Source organism: Notothenia rossii, assembly GCF_949606895.1.
Source record: "Notothenia rossii genome assembly, chromosome: 5".
In the NCBI taxonomy this organism is placed as follows: Eukaryota; Metazoa; Chordata; class Actinopteri; order Perciformes; family Nototheniidae; genus Notothenia; species Notothenia rossii.
The window spans coordinates 30442475-30461879 of record NC_136903.1 but is presented as its reverse complement, the minus strand read 5'-3'; the positions used below and the strand labels follow the sequence as shown (position 1 = coordinate 30461879).

General features: G+C 39.7%; 1 protein-coding gene and 1 long non-coding RNA gene across 3 annotated transcripts in view; one reads left to right on the top strand and one right to left on the bottom strand.

The window, feature by feature from the left end:
* LOC307039224 (uncharacterized protein) overlaps nt 1-19405 on the bottom strand; it is a 63935-nt gene that overhangs the window by 31757 nt on the left and 12773 nt on the right. The gene's annotated exons all lie outside the window — the stretch shown is intronic.
* Nucleotides 119-16821, top strand: LOC307039225. The gene is made up of 2 exons (XR_013808182.1): nt 119-241; nt 15839-16821. It is a non-coding gene; the product is annotated as an uncharacterized lncRNA (long non-coding RNA).

Sequence of the window (19405 nt, the reverse complement as noted above, 5' to 3'; positions counted from 1 at the left end):
TCCACCGAAAGAAGGCTGTCCCAATTTTAAAAAAAGACGAGACTCCTCCGAATGCGGCTCACAAATGCAACCTACTTTTCCCCAATTTGAAGGATACATCTGATGTACACTCCGCGGCCTACCATATCCCAGGGTGCAATGCGTGCAGGGAAGAGGGAGTTTTTTTCAAATTAAATGGCTTCCGGTCTCCCCAGCAGAGTGGATTTAAAAGCAGCAGCAAGCAGAGGAATCACTACTAAATGTGAGTATTGGGTTTTAACTTACTTTAAATTAACTAACATCACACACGTCAAATCCAAGGGGCATTAAAACGTACATTTTCGTTAAATAATACGGATAAATATGTAACGCTAACTAGTTAGCTGGACGTACTGTTTACAATTATTTTTAATTCAATTCAGAAGTTTACTTAAGTCATATAGAGATCTTTGCTCTGTTATAGATAAGTTATACTTTATATTACATAAATAGACCAAAGTGAAAACATTTAGACCAGTATAGCCTACAGTACGGTGTGGAATTTATAAAATGCTACCCTGACGTGTAGTGTTAGAAATTAAAATCAATATTTTAATGGGGAAATGTAGTTTAAACATGCCGTCAGTTTTAATGCAGTTTTACACTGAAAAACCAGAAATTCTTGTGCAACACCAGCTGTTAAGCTTTATTCTGAAACTCTTTCATCTCTGGGTGGCAGTTAGCATGTGGTAAATTTACAATTTCCAAAAGAGGTGAATTTAGTAGCGAAATGATATGGAGTGGTGCAAACCAAAGCCTACTGATTTAACAATACAACTATAGATGTCGAGATACTACCATGCTAATTGTTAAATGAAGGTACAGTTTATTTGAATACATTATTGTTTACAGACGAGAGTAGCATGTGACAACTTCCGGAATGACCGGAAACCAAACGAGCCGAGAAGTATTTTTTAGAGTATTGATTACAGCGTTTAGAATGTGTTACATGAAAAGTGATGAAAGAGAATATGAGGAGAAAAGGCGTGTTAAGCATATATTGAATGTGAAAAGAACCAATCCTCTGTTTAAATGCAACAACGGACATAGAGAACCGCAGTGACGCGTCGTAAAACCCGGAAGTAAACTTCTTCCGGTTCCTTTGTCAAAAACCAATGAAAATTCTCCATAGGATTTTGGAAAATAGCTCGAAATAAGGTCTGTGGTTGACACACATTTAAGAGAGGGATCACGTTTTGTTCAACGGGATAATCTCCACATGTCAACCCAACTTTTATAATTTTTGAATCATAAATCTAGTCGCCAGAAGCAAAATGCTAACGTTATGCTATAAACGAACTACAAGCCAGTACAGCAGCAGGGTCGCACGACTTCAACGTCACGCCAACTTAAGATCGTTTCAACTGACTTGCACTGAAACTGCACTTTGAACACTTTAAATATATTAACATTTTAAACTGTATACCCCGGTTATCTAGGCCCTTTTTGTTTTGTTTTGTTTTATGTATACATGTCACACTGTGAGAAATGATATTTCGATATTTCTGGATGTATAACACATGTCGAATTTTTGACAATAAAGCTGAATTTGACTTTCGCGTGCTTGCATATTTTAACAAAGCTTTTCATTTTAGCCACACTGAATTTAACTAGAAGTCATGGCTGTGTCAATTACCAGTCTGATATCGTTTTACAAAGATGACAAGAAGAGTGTAGATAGAGGAGAGAACCACTACAAGTCAGGACACGTAACAGTGCAGCCTAGATGAAGGTGTGCCTACTGGTGTTGTCAGGGCTATTATGAGGGACAAGGTTTATAGTGTCGGTGAGTAGTGATAGCAAGGGTACCGTTAACCTAGAGTTAATTTATTCACATTAATTCCCATCAACAAATCAATTGTATGTGTCACATGAAATCTTTATTAGGCAAGGCAAGTTTATTTATATAGCACTTTTCAACACAAGGCAATTCAAAGTGCTTTACAAAAAATGAAAAACATTAAGAAAATGGCATTTAAAATCAGTCATTAAAAAGAAAAGCTCATAAAATAAACATTAATAGAAAAAATACATGGATAAAAGTTACAGTGCAGTCTAAGATATGAATAGTTCAATTAAAAGCAGCGACAAAAAGAAATGTCCTCTGCCTGGATTTAAAAGTAGTAAGAGTTTTAGCGGACCTGCAAGTTTCTGGGAGTTTGTTCCAGATATTTGGGGCATAATAACTGAACGCTGCTTTTCCATGTTTAGTTCTGACTCTGGGGACAGAAAGCTGACCAGTCCCTGAAGACCTGAGAGACTTGGATGGTTCATAATTTAGCAGGAGGTCAGAAATGTATTTTGGGCCTAAACCATTCAGTGCTTTATAAACAGCAGCAGTATTTTGAAATCTATTCTTTGACACACAGGAAGCCAGTGTAAAGACTTCAGAACTGGAGCGATGTGATCCACTCTCTTAGTGTTAGTGAGGACTCGAGCAGCGGTGTTCTGAATCAGCTGCAGCTTTCTAATAGATTTTTTACTGAGACCTGTGAAGACACCATTGCAGTAGTCCATTCTACTGAAGATAAAAGCATGGACACGTTTTTCCAAATCCTGCTGTGACTTTAGTCTTTTAATCCTAGATATGTTCTTTAGGTGATAGTAGGCTGATTTAGTAACTGTTTTAATGTGACTGTTGAAACCAATAACTAATTAAACCCGCTCACAAGAGAGCCCACCTCCGAAGATCGTGACTGGCTGAGGGACAGACCTCGGGGGCAGGTTTTCAGGAATTTCTTGGCTTCTCTCCCCCGAGCCAGAAGAGGAACACTACAGTTTGGAAACACTTACTGTTCCTGAAATTATCAAATCTGTTGTGCATCAGGGACCTGAGGCAATTGTGGCAAGCATGGCATTGTCTGAGGAGCAACAGAGGGCAATTCAGGTGGCTACCACTGGTCAGCGAACCAACCCAAACTGGCATTTGTTCAGGAAAGGAAGGTTGACTGCCAGCAACTTTGGAGCTGTGCTGAGGTCAAAGCGTGTGACTGCTTCCTTTATTGCCAGGGTGCTAGGGCAACAACAGGCCCTTGATGGTGTTTTTTCTGTACAGTGGGGGACTATGAATGAATGTGAGGGCGTCAGGGCATTCACCACTGCAACCCAGATGCAGGTCCATGTGTCAGATTTGTGGCTCTCCCTATCAGGATTGTTGGGGGCATCTCCAGATGGTCTGGTAGGGTCTTCTGCTGTGCTGGAGGTAAAGTGTCCCTACAGAGCCAGGGAAATGACAATTAGTGAAGCATTGCAAATCAAGGGCTTCTGTGTCAGTAAGGAAGGAGAAACATTCAGCCTGCGTGAGGAACATCCTTACTGGCACCAAGTGCAAGGTCAGTTTCACCTCACTGCAAGAAAGAAGAAGAAATAAAAAAATTGTGAATTTTTTTTAATTTACATTTACTCGCCTTTGCAATGTTGTGGTTGTTAGAGTGTTAGGTTTCCTGTCAGGTCGTCTGTTGGGAAGATATAAAATATTAGTTTCATGGAAGTCACACCGTCACATATAAGAGCATTAAGACATACAGTACATAGGCTAAAACAAAACATCTAAAGATATAACCTTGCACTTCGATAAGTCTCGGGAACATTTTCAGTATTTTGACATTTTTATAGATGAAAATTGAACTAAAGAAATAAATGGTAGATTAATCCATATTGAAAATAGGTGTCAGCTGCTACACTAATTATAATAGTTATATTTCTTAATTAATTAAGATAAGATATTACTGTATTGATCCCAATTTGGGAAATGTTTGTGTTGCAGCAGCATAACAAGAAAAACAAAAATATAAGTTATTATATATACAAAAGTATGTGAGGGATGGAATATTAAATTGAATATAAATGTAAAATGTACATGTGATTTTACGTCCAAGAGAAGCTATGGAGCAGAGAGTTCTCTGCCAGCCAGAGGTGATTTGTTATTAGATCAATATGGCAAACTGATTTCCCTGACTACAATCTTTAGTTACATGGTGAAACGTTATGCTGCTTGTACTAATTAGACTTATCATATAAGCCACGCAGGTTTTAATAGGATGTATTCATTATCTTTACTTATGTTGCGGTCTTTTCAGCAGCGCCATCTCTGAAACGGCGATACAGTCACTACCCATCATTTACATTTCACCGTGACATGGACAAAAATGTAACGTCGGCTTACCTCATGACACGAATCCAGACTCTCCTTTGGAAAACATCGGCCGGGAAACGATAGAACAAGCACGTTTCATGCGAAGACCTGTGGCTGCAACCCGGAGCAAAGCAACAAACCATTGCGCAGCTAAGTAGTAGCGCTATCTTTAGCTAACGTTAGCTAACGAAACGAACTGCCGAGTAAAATAAAAAAACACTGGTAATTAATTATTCTATAATTTGTAAAACTACGGTGTTAAAAACGACAATTTCAAAAATGCAGATTCTAATGGTCAGATATAGATATACAGATATTAAAGATAGGCAGGTACTTGCTTTCAAGAAGAACACAGGGGAAAACAAACTTAGCGGGAGTGTTTACGTGTTCGGCGTAATGACGTAAAACAGCCTCGACAATTTCTGTAGTCCTATTCAGCCACTCGGGAACAACCATCGTTTTTCCGACATGTAAACTCTTCAAAAATCCCCAGTGGGGTCACTGCTGATGTATTTAATGTCGTAGAACAAAACGTGATTTATCTCTTAAATTTGTGTCAACCACAGACCTTATTTCGAGCTATTTTCCAAAACCCTATGGAAAAAATGCATTGCTTTTTGAGGAAGGAACCGGAGGTGCTAAAAATGCTAACTTACTTCCGGGTTTTACGACGCGTCACTGCGGTTCTCTATTGGAGACGAGGCGAGCCGGCTGGCGGGGAGGAGCCAGCAGAGGATATATAACAGCACCGGAGGAGAGATCGGCCTCTTCTCTTCCCTAACGAGGAGCGGATCACAGCTGTTTGTCTGACTGAACAATATCATGCTTGTGACCAACCCGCGCCTTTTTTAATTAAAGTACCCAATTGAACTTTCACAGAGACTCCATTTAGTCTCCTTTTTAAAGCTTCTCTCCTGGACGGGAGAATAACGAACACAGTTTACAATTTGGTGGGTTCCCCGACGTGATCCCGCTGACCGAGGAGAGAAAACCAACCGGCTGTTTCCTGGAGACGCTTGCAGCCATTCGACACACAAGAGCTCAAATCAATCGGTACGAAGATGCCTGTTATGACAAAGATTCTTCACTAGTTAAACTACGCAATGTTAGATTTGTGTGTTTGACGGCAGCCGGCGGATCCTGAAAATAGCTGTGCATTTTAATGTTAAAACAACCCAAATTGATAAAATAATCACTCTAAAACCACGAGGCTTTGTTTTGTCACAAGCAGGGTGAGTTCACACTTTCTTTTGTTCCATTAACCCTGCATGCTATTAACCATGTGTGGGTGTTGAATTTTAAATATAAATGTGTGTGGACATTGTACTTCGGATAGGTGCCTTGCTGTTTTCACGTAGGTGTCTGTTGTTACGCTCGTAGTTAGTTAGCCTATGACGTAAGGGTATATAGCCCATTTGACGATTTTTGTTAAGATCTGGAGACATAGCGAATCGGTTAAGGGCCGAGTAAGTGAAAACCAGCAGGGCATAGCGAATTAACTCAGGGTTAAGTAACCGAAGTCAGTGCTTTAAAGAAATTCCTTTTCAAGAAAAGGCTTGGTTAAGGTCTAAGCCTTTATCAGTGGTTAAAACTGTTCTGTTTTTAAACAAGATATTGCAGGTGGGTTACGGTAATCGGAATTACAACAGCAGTGCAGTAATAAGACGACGGTCTATTATTAGTTGCTGATAGGTCTCCATATTGGTCCGGGTTTGGCATGTCGAAATAGCAACAGTTAACCAATAGTTGACTATAAAGTCAATTATTACGTGAACAGGTTTATAGCTAGTGCGTAAGGGTTCCTAACTTTAAGTGATGATATCAATAAGATAAAGCCCATTTTTTTCATAGTAAACTAGATAGAAATGTTGTTATTTTAAACTAAGTGTTGTTTTGGCTTGGATTTCAGGGTTTATAATACCACACCAGTGGTTTACTTTGTTACGGTTCGTTTAAAGATCACCTCGCCATTGTTTAAACTCCCACCTGAGAGACGCATGGACAAATCTCTTTGTCTACAGGTCAGAGTGCGAAATAATCGGGTGCCATCTTGTTTACACCCCACATGTGGAAAAACAAAGACAGGGCAATCGCCATTTCGTGAAATGCAAATTCAAAGCACTCCTTTCTTTGTTCTTATGCAGCTGGTTTCACTCCAATGAGGCATTTTCCTGACTTCCATCTTGTGAAGAACGAATAATACTTCTTGTCACAGTTGGAACTAGAAGGCTGAATCAATTTTCGATATTAAAGGGAAGGATTGTTGTATTTTCAAAGTTTTGAAGTATTGCTGCTGGCAAAAGTGTATTGGCGGATTATTGATGTAATTCTGCTGGCAAATGTGTTTTGGCGGTTTTTGAAAGATTCCTGGTTGCAAATGTGTTTTGGCGGTTACGTGCTGTGTTGTTTAACCATAGTGTAATGTTCTTCCTATTTTAAAGATATTTTTAAGGAAAATAAGTTTCTCCTTGTTAAAAACAAGTCAGTTTTGCAACAGTTATTCCCTAGTGGATTAAGCTAGGAAATTAAAATAGCGCACTCTGGTGGTAGTACAGAATTATTACACAAATAGAAGAAACACCATAACATTGTGAAGTATAATTTTAAGTGTTATAAAAAAACATAAACTTGATCGCCAGAATAGAATTGCAAAGTGGTTTCTAATTATAAGATGAGAAACTTTACATAATAACATAACCTAGACTGTAGAATATTCAAACACCACTTTATTGAAGCGAACACAAGTTGAGACATTTGCATAATTTCATACATTTTGGTATGCACTGTACACAGGAGATTTGGATTTGAACCATATTCATATTTCAAAGTCAAAACCATACACGGTACAACTTTATTTTAACATTTCATATTTTAACTTTGCATAATTTTTATATATTAATTAACTTTATTAATATTTTTACCTAAAACTTTAAAAAAAACTAAAAAAAAACTATAACTTTAAAAAAAAAAAAGTTTAATAAAACCTTGAGCAACTAAAAAAAATGTAAAGTTCGGACGAACAGCAACGAAGGTGCTAGTCAGAAGATTAGTGCTTCATCTTTGATAAGTTAATAAATAATTAGAGAACATGTCACCAAAACAAACTAAGTTGAGACTAGACACAGAGCCAGGCTCAACAGCAGATATCAAGGGAAGGATAAAAATCAGATCAGATGCTATAACAGTTCCAAATCTTAGACAAAAGACATGGAACCACATGGAGAAACTGTTGGAACAGTGGCAAACGAGAGGACTGTTTCCAGCAGATGATCAGCCTGGACCAACGAAAGCCCATAGAAAAGCTGTAGTTGAACATGAGAATGCTGAATACCTACAACAGGAAAAAGCATGGATCAAAGCCGGACAACCCTCTTGGTATGGACCTGAAAACATTGCTATGAACAGAGCTGAAAAAAGAAAATCTAGAGTTACAAGTCTGGTACTCCATCTAAAATATGTCAGCCAAGAATCAACGAACAGCATGTATGTGGCTCAAGGAGCAGAGCTCACAGCAAAGGAAGATAAGAAAGAAAAGACAGAAGAAGTTCCAGTAATCCAACCTTCAAAGCTCCTTCCAAGCCTGACAGATGCGCCTCCTCCCTACATGACAGAAGAATACAGTTTCTTTCAACCCCCAATACAAGCTCCAACTCTAGGTGTTTTAGGAGGAGTATTGGAGTTGGACGGTCTCCCCACAGCTAGACGTGTCAAAGACTTAGAGTATGAGGTAAGACTCCTATCTGGTGAGCTCAACAGAAGATTGAAAGAACTAGGCATAAGAATGGAAGAGGAGCTCAACAGAAAGATGGAAGACCTCAGCAAAAGTATGGAAGCACAACTCAAGAGAAGAGAAGGCGAAGGTTCTCCAGACACCACAACCGTAACTGAAGCTGGAAGACTCAAGAACTGCTCAACACTCATGCTACCGCTGATAGCGGCTGGAGAAGGAGGATTGAAATACCAATCATGGACTCACAGAGACATGGAAGCATTAGCGGCAAAACTACCTCCACTTACACAAGGAGGTCAGAAGTGGGTGAATGATCTGGAGAAATACACAGTCCAAGACCACCTGTGCTTGGGAGACATGAGGGCACTGCTTGGACGGATAGAAGGAAGACTAGAGGCAAGAGCAGTGGATTCCAAGGCCAAATGCACCAACTCTCCAGATTACATTTTCTTCAACAAAGTCAGGTCGAGGTATTGGGCTGCCATTCGTCAAATCTACCCAACAACACAGAGTTTACATGCCCTCAACTACCTGAAAAAAGAACTGGGGGAAGACATGTATGCCTTCCTGAAGAGATGTGAAGGAGTGTGGGAGGACTGCACTGGAGAGCGACATAACGTTTCACCGTCTGTCGTAATGCTGTGGAAGAACGCGTTCATTAACGCCCTTCCCCAATCAGTGCAGGCAAGCCTGGGAGATGTGGTGGTATTAGACGCTATACCCATTGAAGAATGGAGACAACATCTCATTTACCACGATATGAAATACCAAGCAACCCAGAAGGAAAAAGACGAAGAAATTAAAACATTACAACTAAGACTCTTGAAGATACAAATGGCTGAGAAAGATACCGAAGCTAATAAAAACAAGAAAGCGGCAAGACAAATGGCAGCTACATCAGAGAAGGCAGGGCAGATTCCTCCAACAATTCAAGCTCAGGAAGAACCAGAGAATGCAGTGCAGACATCTCAAACAGTTGAACCTCACCAGCCAGAGAATCAGATGGAGAACCAACAACCAGGAGGTTTCCGAGAAGGCAGAGGCAGAGGAAAAGTTCTCCGGTTCGAGGGATGCTACATATGCAATCAGCTGGGCCATTGGGCTAGAGATTGTCCACAACAACAAATGAAATACCCACGACATGCACCACACAACGGCCCACCATGCAGTTTCCATGATGACGACGGAGGCAGGGGGTCCCAGAGATGTCAAAGACGTACAGGGTTTCCAAACATGAACCAAATGCCACTGACAGCCTGGTATCATCCACAACAATGAGGAAGCTTAGAGGACCGGACCATCTGGTGATGCATCTTCACCACTAGAGTATTTTGAAATCCAGCTACATAGAGCCACATATGTCACCACAGGAGGGAGAGGTTGAATGTTATTTAAAAGATAGTGAGTAGAATATTGCATTTACACAGAGCATCCACCAATTAGAAGTAGCAGAGTAGAACATTTAGCAGACTATTTTTGTAATTATGAGAAGGAAAATACATTACGAGTGATGTTGTTCCCCCACACAGAAAACTATTGTGTCCACACAACTAGTGAGGTCAAGAAGACGGGCTTCCACCCAAAATATGCAAGGGGCGGCGATACACCTGACGTGAAGCTGTCCAGACCTGAAAACAGAAACTCGATTCTGCTGTGGTGAAGTCTGGCTACAAAGGGAGGTGTCCGATAGGGTTGCTTGTCTCAAACCAGTGAAGAAGTCAACAAGAACCCAGCAGAACTAGAGAGTGACTGTTAGTGGGAGAACTGTGACGGAGCGACAGAGACTGGCCCAACATTTTCCAGCCAGTACATAGATAGACCCCGTCAGAAGACCGGGGCTGTGTTTAAAGGGGAACTTCATTTATTCTTAGCCAGAAGTGCAGTTTTTAATCAAACAATTATGTGATTTATGGAGTCAGATTACATTTTTCTCATAAACACAATTTTATAATCGGTCTGAAGTATCTGTTTTAAGGCATGAGCCGCAGATTAAATAACATAACACTGATTAAGAGCTTGGATGAAGAAGTTGTAGGGTTTTTACAACAGTTTCAAGAATCAGTCTTTATTTATTTATTCTTGAGTAACTTTACTGATTTATAGTGTAGTGCGTAAGGCAATATCTCATTTGAGTGAGGGGCACCAGCCCTTCATGCAGGTCACTCTGTGAGAATAGTTCATATTTTCCCTCCAGTTTGGAGAAAGATTATTTTATCATATGTTAGTTCAGCAGTGTCAACCAATCCTCTAATCCTAGAGTTATTGAGACGCATTAGCGGAACCAGGGGTATTGTTTTTCGCAGCAACGATGATGCACAATACCATGACAAAAGCCATTATTGAAACAAGTAAACTATTAGAAGTGCTAATGGAAAATGTTTAGTGAATATGCATTTATGCCATCAGAAAGCCATACATCATATGATATTTTTGTACGCCTTGTGGGTACACGGAGAATTTATATTTATTTAATGCAACGTTATGGGTTTTACATGTCCTGTTCATAATAGGGTAATCAATGCAATATTAATTGAGCATTTTATGCTCAAAGGAGGGAGTGTCATGATTATACAGATATGTTGATTCAGTGACGTTGTAGTTAATAAATAATAAGATGTAGTCAACAATAGGTCTCATAACAACAAGAGGTATGCCGAAGCTTGGGCCTTCTCCAAGGAGGGAGTGGTCCAGTTTTAGATATTAGACAAATAAAAGTGGATGAATATGTCAGAACTCTGAGTAATATTATGCAAGTTTTGTCTACACAGCAGGCTAGGAAAACTACAGAGATACCAGACGAGACACCAGAAGAGACTCCTGTTCGGCCAGGTGATTGGGTGAGGGTGAAAGTTCACAAAAGACAGTGGGCTCATCCCCGGTGGACGGAAGCGTGAAAAGTTGTAACAAACTTCACACGCGCTCCGGTTTAAAGGTAAAGAAAAAGGAGCAAATTGACACCACCTCACACATTGTCACCCTTCACTGGCAACTTCCAGAACATTATTGGGAGTTAGGACTGATTTGGCAGAGCTGGAACAAAACAATAAATATAAATAAGATAAAGATAGAAACAGCTCAAAAGACAAATTGTCTATAGATTTTTATAGATTGTACATTAATGTGAAAACCTATTTTTTTGTTTTACATCTGAAAAAGAGTCCAATTTTTTGTATGTTATTTTTGTACTCATTATTTAAATTCTGTAACGGACACAACCAGGGATAAAATAGAGATGATGACGAGAACAAAGCCAAACCAATTGTGGGGTCCCCTAGGGATAAGATTCAGAATAGCATTGTTGATTGTGCTCATTACACTTGGCACCTTTCTGGTTGGAAGGGGAGTACAATATCAAGTAAAACATGGAACCATTAGTTCACTCATAAAGAATGCCCACATCACTAACAAGACTCCAGCTGTGTTTCAGAGACTTTCACTTATCCCCAGAGCCAAAAGGTCAGCTGAGTAACAAAAGGACGAGTTAGAAATACTCGTTCCCAAAGGTGAGGCGGTTATAATCAAGATGATTCACCCCCCTTATATGCAGTTCTTGTATCAAATGATGAGATGGGTTTAAGTGATCGGGATATGTAAGTGATGGGGATTAACAGATTCGGGGAATCTCTAAATACACTGGATCCATGTTTTAGTCTGTAGCAGAAACACCCCCTGTTAAGTTTATGAACAACCGACCGGTGACCTGAGTAAAATTATTAAAAATGATTACAGTTGAAACAGGCTACTAACCCACAAGTACAGCTTTGTACGTACAAACTCTATGAACAAAATTTCCCAGCGGATAGTGGCGACATTGCAGACATGTCCAGTCACAAAAGTTACTTATGTTCTAAATCAGGGGTTCCCAAACTTTTCAGCCCACGACCCCCAAAATAACAGTGCCAGAGACTGGCGACCCGGGGGGGGGGGGTGGGTGCTAGTGAATTAATTTAAGTTTTCCGCACTCTCGCGGGAGTGTCATTATTGTCTCACTAGTCCGCCCCTGAAAATGTCTATGCAGACGTTATTATTAATAATAATAAAAATAAAAATAAATTATAAAAAAGATGAATCAATTTTTTTAAATTATTATTTTAATTTTAATTTTCCATTTTAATTTTGTAATCATCTCGCGACCCCCACTCGGGGTCTCGCGACCCCCACTTTGGGAACCCCTGTTCTAAAAAACAGTGAGATTTAAAGTGATGGAGAAAATATGGAGACGTTCTTTTATAGTGTGAAATATGTGGTGCTTGAAACATCTAGGTATTTAAATTTATGGAAGAAAGTGGTTTCCTGAAAGAGTTAATTGGAGTAAACATGTTACAGTGGGTGAAAACAATGTTTAGGGATATGGTACAATTATTAGAAGACATTAACTGGGCTTAGATGACATTTAACATCAAAGAAAGATAGTATGGTTAGGAAAATAGAGTGGGAAAGATTGGATTTATTTTACCTCAGTGTGTTAGAATTAACTATAGATAATGCGTCCCGAGATCTCTCTCTCTCTCTCTCTCTCTCTCTCCGCCTGTCAGAACGCTACGACCCCATCGTCCAAGCAGACAAAAGACCTCACCACGGAAGACTCCTCCTTCTCCATCGAACAGACAGAGAACCAGAGCTGAACCAACAATGACAAGACTTTATCCAGAACCATCTCCACCTGAGGAATCCAGAACTACAGGTGACATAAAAAGGCACACTCTCATCGGTCCCCCACAGGACATGAAGTTCCAAGCTGAGCCACAAGATTTGGACACAAGAGCAGAGTGTGGGACATGAGAGCAGAATACGCCCTCCATGCAACAAAGTAGAGACTGTAAAGGAGGAGATGAAAAGCAAAGCAGTTGGGCCACTGAAGAGAGTTACAGCGGAAGGATCCAAGAGCGGATGGACTGAGGAGAAGGTGGACGGAGGAGAGGAAAGGACGGAGGAGTTGGCATGGTCCGGCAGAACGTGAGGGGGTCGTGGCTTGACAACCAGAGGGGGAGAGAAGGAAAACGGGAGTGAGTGAGTTTACACATAAACACACTTATTCACCAACGAGAAATACGTAAAGAAAAATATTTATTAGCCATGAATTAATCAATTGGTGAATTTATAAAGAAAAAAAGAGGAAACTATTAGATAACCCTAAAAACACACTGAGGGTAGAACATATTATTCAATCTTTTCATCATATGAACAAATTATTCTTTAAGAGTTTTTTATTCATGTGTGAATTTGGGGAAGATTTAACTTGTTACAGTATAGACCTACAGTTTAAAGGAATGGTTTTAGTAACCACTCTATAAAAGCAGACAAATCTTTATTTGTATGGAAAATGTTAAAGGTAGAGCTAGTACCAAGCCAAAGATAGTATTCCAATCTAGAGTATTGATTTCTCCATTGTAGCATGGTTATTACCTCAGGAGGGAAGATTAAGGTGGAAATAACATTTGTTTTTCGTCCAAGATGTAGAGTTTTAAAAAGACAAAAGAGAGATTGCACATTTTAATTTTTAAAAACTAATATAATTGGGAGTAATACATGGGGGGCCTTGGATCACTCATTGTGATGGTGCATATTTGTTACAACAAATATCGTTCAGGGAGAAGGGGTCGCTCGACCCACCCTGCAGATGTTTTAAATCTTACTTGCAGCTTCAGAGGGAGCGCACGGCACCAGAATATGAGTTTTAAAAGACAAGTGCCACCAGCTCCTAATGGTCATCCATTCAATCAGTGATGACCTGACATTTAGAGATGTTATTTAAAGGAGAAACATATCTGCCATAGGTGTAAATTCCTGAATTGAACTGCAAACCATTAATGAAATGACTTCTGTTTTTAAAGTCCTTGTTAAAGGAGGGAGTAATTATCACATGCTCGGGCACCCAAGGTTCCACACACTGTTAAAGGGGTTAGCATAGCTATTTAAGTAGACCATAATTGAAAATAAATTTGTATAATGAGTTATTGATATTCCACCGGTTCTCACACCATTTCAGGGACTTTATCACTGCATTAGAACAGACCACCCAAAGGTACTTAGTAGGAACTTTTAAGTGATGAAACTCTACAACTGTTGTAACTGACCAAAATCTTCTCCCAGAAATGACTGTCTAGAATGCCGTACCCCAGAGTAGAACGTACCGATTGATCACGACGGCCCCTTCTAGAGAACATATTACTTTCATACCTTAAATGGTATGAAAGGAGGGAGGGTACATTTCTCATGAGGAGACAGTTACAAATGCTAGCAGAACAAGACGACCAACCCCCGTATTCAGATGTTGATGACAATGATGAGTTAGTTTAAATGATATGGATGTTCGGAGATGAGATTGATCAATGAATGTCCAGCTGATGTGATTCTTTAAATTATGAAATCATGTGAAGAAGTGAGCAAAATAAAATACTAAAATGGAGTGAATCCATTTAAATTTACTTTACACTATTCCAAGATAGTTTATTTTTATTTTTCAATTTACTTTGCCAATCCAAGATATTTTATTTTATTCTTTATTACTTTATACTATTCTAATATGGTGGATCTCATGTTGTAAAAATCATTGCTATTCTAAAATGGTTTGTTTATTTTCACTTTGTAAAACAAGTGCCTTAACACTGAGCGTGGTATGAGAACGGTTTCTATGAAAGGAGGGACGAAGAAATGTTCTGATACCAAGCCATTGCTGCTATTTTGAAGAATGATATTGAATGTAAACACTAGAGGTTATGCACAAGGGAAAACTTTTATGTTTGAACACAGACAAGAATTTATTTTGTATTTTTGTAAAGTTAAGGCTATAAAACCATTCCATTTGATTGTATGTTTGTTAATATGAGATATGTAATATGCAAAGTTCAGATGAAGAACTCATTGATTTCAGTATTATACAAACCTTTTAGGTGTGTAAGGAGGGACTGTTAGAAATTAAAATCAATGTTTTAATGGGGAAATGTAGTTTAAACATGCCGTCAGTTTTAATGCAGTTTTACACTGAAAAACCAGAAATTCTTGTGCAACACCAGCTGTTAAGCTTTATTCTGAAACTCTTTCATCTCTGGGTGGCAGTTAGTATGTGGTAAATTTACAATTTCCAAAAGAGGTGAATTTAGTAGCAAAATGATATGGAGTGGTGCAAACCGAAGCCTACTGATTCAACACTACAACTATAGATGTCGAGATACTACCATGCTGAATGTTAAATGAAGGTACAGTTTATTTGAATACATTATTGTTTACAGACGAGAGTAGCCTGTGACAACATCCGGAATGACCGGAAATCAAACGAGCCGAGAAGTATTTTTTAGAGTATTGATTACAGCGTTTAGAATGTGTTGCATGAAAAGTTATGAAAGAGAATATGAGGAGAAAAGGCGTGTTAAGCATATATTGAATGTGAAAAGAACCAATCCTCTGTTTAAATGCAACAACAGACATTGGAGACGAGGCGGGCCGGCTGGTGGGGAGGAGCCAGCATAGGATATATAACAGCACCGGAGGAGAGATCGGCCTCTTCTCTTCCCTAACGAGGAGCGGATTACAGCTGTTTGTCTGACTGAACAATATCATGCTTGTGACCAACCCGCGCCTTTTTTAATTAAAGTACCCAATTGAACTTTCACAGAGACTCCATTTAGTCTCCTTTTAAAGCTTCTCTCCTGGACGGGAGAATAACGAACACAGTTTACAGTAGCTGCTGTTTTTCTGTTCCAATTTTTTACTGTTTATTAAACTGTGGGACAACATTAAAACCTTTTTATTCAGCTCATGCTGCTTTTGAGGTAGGGCTAAAAGAAAAGCCTATTTTAATAAAAAAAAAAAAAGAACAGTTCATCATTTTATGATCCTTTAAGGATTGTTTGTCTGAAATGCTTAGTTACATTTTGCAATAATACTTTTGCAACCCTGTGTTTAATATGATTAATTCACTTTTTTCTTTTTCTCTTGTTTTTCTCTGTAATTAGGACAATTCTGGAGAAATGGATCTGTTGAAGAAGGACCCCTTGTCTGAAAAGTGCACAGCGGATCATCAGGACAGAGCTGCCATCCACCTGGACACCCAGAGGTGCTGGAGAAAGCAAAACGATCAGGAACATCCTCCACCCAGACCTCTGCTTACAGCCGTCCTACAGACTTGTGTCTTAGTTTCAGAATTGTATTTTGTATGTGTCCTTTCTTTTAATAGATATGTAATGATTATAGCTTGAGTCTGTCTGATTCCCCAAACAGCTGCTTCTATATACTTGCTGCACATATAATACAAATAAACAACTCCATAAACACACTTTTGCTGATATTTGTTTTACTGCGGATGATGTTAAATAACATGATTGATTTCCTCTGTCTCAATGAGAAAGTTATAATAATAGAAGACATGAAGCTGCAGAGAGAGGATGGATACAGTGGGGCAAACAATTATTTAGTCAGCCACCAATTGTGCAAGTTCTCACACTTAAAAAGATGAGAGGCCTGTAATTTTCATCATAGGTATACCTCAACTATGAGAGACAAAATTAGAAAAAAAATCCAGAAAATGTCATTGTCTGATTTTAAAGACTTTATTTGCAAATTATGGTGGAAAATAAGTATTTGGTCAATAACAAAAGTTAATCTCAATACTTTGTTATATACCCTTTGTTGGCAATAACAGAGGTCAAGTCTTCACAAGGTTTTCACACACTGTTGCTGGTATTTTGGCCCATTCCTCCATGCAGATCTCCTCTAGAGCAGTGATGTTATGGGGCTGTCGCTGGGCAACACGGACTTTCAACTCCCTCCAAAGATTTTCTATGGGGTTGAGATCTGGAGGCTGGCTAGGCCACTCCAGGACCTTGAAATGCTTCGTACGAAGCCACTCCTTCGTTGCCCGGGCGGTGTGTTTGGGCTCATTGTCATGCTGAAAGACCCAGCCACGTTTCATCTTCAATGCCCTTGCTGATGGAAGGAGGCTGTCACTCAAAATCTCACGATACATGGCCCCATTCATTCTTTCCTTTACACGGATCAGTCGTCCTGGTCCCTTTGCAGAAAAACAGCCCCAAAGCATGATGTTTCCACCCCCATGTTTCACAGTAGGTATGGTGTTCTTTGGATGCAACTCAGCATTCTTTCTCCTCCAAACACGTCTAGTTGAGTTTTTACCAAAAAGTTATATTTTGGTTTCATCTGACCATATGACATTCTCCCAATCCTCTTCTGGATCATCTAAATCAGGTGTCTCAGACTCCAGGCCAGACAGTTTCTCATGGCCCCTTTGTTGATATCATGTAATAGTGTTAATCTGGCCCGCGCGTTTACGTTTGCGCTTTATATTTCAATTGTATTTTTCCCGCTGCTGCTGCTGCTGCTGCTGGCAGGGAACTGCTGCGCGGAGTTCCCTCGCCCCTCCCCCCTCCGAGGGAACTCCGCCACACGTTAATCAAATGCGCGCAGCAGAATCAATCCAGACGTGATCCAAAAGTGACACAGAGTGGAAGCTAAATATATCGCCATGTCTTCATCAAAACTTTCAGGGAAAAGAAAAATCGATGATGACCACAGAACATTTCAGGAGAAGTGGGAGACTGAATATTTTTTTGTTGAGTACAGGGGAAAAGCAACGTGCCTTACAGGACTGTCTCAGAAAATTAGAATATTGTGATAAAGTTCTTTATTTTCTGTAATGCAATTAAAAAAACAAAAATGTCATACATTCTGGATTCATTACAAATCAACTGAAATATTGCAAGCCTTTTATTATTTTAATATTGCTGATTATGGCATACAGCTTAAGAAAACTCAAATATCCTATCTCTAAATATTAGAATATCATGAAAAAGTATACTAGTAGGGTGTTCAACGAATCACTTGAATCGTCTAATTAACTCGAAACACCTGCAAGGGTTTCCTGAGCCTTGAAAAACCCTCAGCTTGGTTCAGTAAACTAAATCACAAGTATGGGGAAGACTGCTGATCTGACTGCTGTCCAGAGGACCGTCATTGACACCCTCCATCAGGAGGGTAAGACACAAAAAGAAATTTCTCAAAGAGCAAGCTGTTCACAGAGTGCAGTTTCAAAGCACATCCACAAAAAGTCTGTTGGAAGGGGGAAATGTGGCAGGAAACGCTGCACAACCAAGAGAGATGACCGCAGCCTTAACAGCATTGTGAAGAAGAGTCGCTTCCAGAATTTGGGGGAGCTTCAAAGACACTGGACTGAAGCTGGAGTCCAGGTATCAAAAGTCACTGTTCACAGACGTGTCCGGGAAATGGGCTACAATAGCCGTATTCCCATGGTCAAGCCACTTCTGAACTCAAGACAACGGAAGAGGCGTCTGACTTGGGCTAAGGAAAAGAAGCACTGGACAGTTGCACAGTGGTCCAAAGTCCTCTTTTCAGACGAAGCAAGTTTTGTATTTCATTTGGAAGTCAAGGCGCCAGAGTCTGGAGAAAGGCTGGAGAGGAGCAAAATCCAAGTTGCTTGAAATCCAGTGTGAAGTTCCCACAGTCAGCGATGGTTTGGGGAGCCATGTCAGCTGCTGGTGTTGGTCCACTGTGTTTCATCAAGCCCAGAGTAAATGCAGCTGTGTACCAAGAGATTTTAGAGCACTACATGCTTCCGTCTGCTGAAAAGCTCTATGGAGATGAGGAATTCATTTTCCAGCATGATCTGGCACCTGCCCACAGTGCCAAAACCACCAGTAACTGGTGTACTGACCATGGCATTACTGTCCTCGATTGGCCTGCAAATTCCCCTGACCTGAACCCCATAGAGAATATGTGGGGTATTGTGAAGAAGAAGCTGAAAGACACCAGACCCAACAATGCTAATGAGCTAAAGGCCGCTATTGAAGCATCCTGGGCATCCATAACACCTCAGCAATGCCACAGGCTGATTGCCTCCATGCCACGCCGCATTGATGCAGTAATCCGTGCAAAAGGATTCCCAACCAAGTACTGAGTGCATTAATGGACATTTTCAAATGTTTGATTGTGTTTTGCTGTTATAAATCTTTTTTTTTTACTTGGTCTGAGGAACTATTCTAATTTTTTGAGATAGGATTTTTGAGTTTTCTTAAGCTGTATGCCATAATCAGCAATATTAAAATAATAAAAGGCTTGCAATATTTCAGTTGATTTGTAATGAATCCAGAATGTATGACATTTTTGTTTTTTTAATTGCATTACAGAAAATAAAGAACTTTATCACAATATTCTAATTTTCTGAGACAGTCCTGTATATGCACAGAGAAAATCGCTGTATACAAGGAGTATAACGTCAAACGTCACTACTCAACTAAACATGCAGAGTATGCAAAATACCTGGGAGATGAGAGAGAGAAAAAAGTCACAGAGCTAAAAAAAATTCTATGGAAGCAACCAAATCTCTTCAAGAAAGGAAGCAATGAGGCTGATTTAGCAGTCGAAGCTAGCTATGTGGTGAGTGAGATAATTGCTAGAGCGGGAAAGCCGTTTACGGAAGGCGAGTTTGTAAAAAAATGCATGTTGCAGGCTGCAAGTATAGTCTGTCCGGAAAAGAAGGGTCAGTTCAA